Here is a 2,500-nt window from a genome sequence, read left to right as displayed (position 1 = left end):
TGGGACTCGCGCCGGGACTAGGGAGTCGCGGCGGGACAAGGAAGAGGAGGAGGAAGTCCGGGACTCGCGACGGGACTGGGACTCGCGCCGGGACTAGGGAGTCGCGGCGGGACAAGGAAGAGGAGGAGGAAGTCCGGGACTCGCGACGGGACTGGGACTCGCGCCGGGACTAGGGAGTCGCGGCGGGACAAGGAAGAGGAGGAGGAAGTCCGGGACTCGCGCCGGGACTAGGGAGTCGCGGCGGGACAAGGAAGAGGAGGAGGAAGTCCGGGACTCGCGCCGGGACTAGGGAGTCGCGGCGGGACAAGGAAGAGGAGGAGGAAGTCCGGGACTCGCCACGGGACTAGGGAGTCGCGGCGGGACAAGGAAGAGAAGGAGGAAGTCCGGGACTCGCGACGGGACTGGGACTCGCGGCGGGACAAGGAAGAGAAGGAGGAGGTCCGGGACTCGCGCCGGGACTAGGAAGAGGGGGAGGAGGTCCGGGACTCGCGACGGGACTAGGAAGTGGGGGAGGAGGTCCGGGACTCGCGCCGGGACTAGGGAAGAGGAGGAGGAGGAGGAAGGCCGGGACTGGGACTCGCGGCGGGAGTAGGTAGTGGGGGAGGAGGTCCGGGACTCGCAGCGGGACAAGGAGGAAGTCGGGGAGGAGGGCCGGGACCAGGAGTCGCGGCGGGGATAGCAGGCAGGACAGGGAGGGTGGGTGGTCTTCCACAAAAAAAAGTGTGTCTCGGAACTTCCTTAGTGCAGTAGGACGGGGGGGCCTGCCGAATCCCACAGAGAGTACTATGTGGGGGAAGGGTTCCTCTGAAGCGTCTCGGGAAAAGTCGTGAGGGGGTGACGGTTGCTCGGTGCCTACGGGTCCCGACTGCTCGCTGCCTTCTTTGAGCCCAGTACCGACGTTCGCAGGGGGGATACCTGGATACTACTGGGGTTACCTGGATACTTCTGGCGTGTTACCTTGGATCAGTGAGGAGTGGGGGTTAGTTTCCCGGCGACGCGACCCTCTGAGGAGGTCCCGCGGAGGGTCGCCGAGTATTATATGGTGAGCTGGCTGTCAAGGATTGTGAGTCCCGCTGCCAAAATTTTTTTTGGTGCGCGGGCGACTGGAAAAAGAGGGTTGGTCTTGTGCCGATACGCGTAACGTCGCAGCGAGTCCCAAGAGCTAGTAACCATTTTTGGCGGGGGGCGATGGCCTCGGTATTGTCAAGCCATTCTCTCATTCATTTGGGAGGGTGGGGAGAAGTGTTTGCCGAGGCCGTTCAAGCTCCGCCTGGTCGACCACCACTGTGACCGCCACCGCGCTCGATCTCTATTGCAAGCTCAGGTGAAATTCCTGATAAACTTGGAGGGGGTGTGGGACGCGTTCGCAGTGTGGGCCGAGGAGTCATAACATCCCAGGTCGGAATGTGAAAATGGAACTTCGAAACCGGTGAGAGTTCTCTCGTCGGCTAGGGGTTTCACAAAAGTAACATTTCTATAAATTTCTATCCGACCCCTCCATTAATTTGGAGGGGCGATGGGCCCCCGGGATTGGACATACTTCTTGCTGATTTGTCTTTTGAGGAAAATCCTTCGCGGTGATGGTTACTTTTTCATTTTTTAATGTGTGTATCGGCCTCGTCGGTTTCTCTCTTTCCTGGTCACATTCCCGAAAAAGGCCGCAGCACCTATGATTCTCTTCCGGGGGGGTCTAACTCTCCCTCTCTCTCTATCCTTCTCTTTGTCTGGCTCTCTCTGGCTTCACTTTTTGTGGTGTGTGCCTCTGGGGGTCTGGTTGGAATTTGCCGTTGGCTTTTTTGCCCTCTCTTTTTGCCTTTTATCCATCGCAAAGAAGGGTGTGTGTGTTCTCACCTGGGGTTGGAATGAAGGACGGGGAACCTCCTCGTCTTGTGAAGTGGGACCATCTTTTAGGATGATGGCTTTTTGCTGCCTGGTGTGTGCTTGGGTGGGGTTTGGTGGTGGCAGTCTACCTCTCCCTTTCTCCGGTAAGACCAGATGACTGGTTCGTCCGCTACTCTTGTGTTGGCCCTACCTTGGCCAACGGGAGTCGGCGACGCTCCAGACTGGATGGCATGATGTGGTGGTGTACCGAAGGGGGACATCCGAAGGGGAAGAGGGGCCGAGCCTCGCGAAACTTAGGTGTGTCGGGTTGTGTGATGTCGGAGATCCATTTTTTTGTGGCTGCCGTCGTGATTTCGCCCATCCAAACCTGAGTCGTTGCTGCGGACTGGAAAAACTATGGAAGAGCTGTTTGGGAAAGATTCGGGAGTTTGTTTTCGAAGTTACCTTGTTCGATCGATCTAGGATCCACTGTACTCGCCCACCAGAATTTGCTCCCGGAACCCCCCGATCAGCCAAAGCGGGTCGGGGGGCCTTGGTTCAACGAGGGTTACTCCATATGCTAGCCTATGTCAATATAAGGTGCGGGTTAGCCGTTTCTCCCCCACCGGACTATTGCTTAAGAAGTGGACTATCGACCCCCCTCTCCGTCAAAGGTTTG

The sequence above is a fragment of the Physcomitrium patens genome, chromosome 6 (genome assembly GCF_059467195.1).
Source record: "Physcomitrium patens ecotype Gransden chromosome 6, ASM5946719v1, whole genome shotgun sequence".
NCBI classification, from domain to species: Eukaryota; Viridiplantae; Streptophyta; class Bryopsida; order Funariales; family Funariaceae; genus Physcomitrium; species Physcomitrium patens.
Note: the sequence above shows the minus strand (reverse complement) of the source record.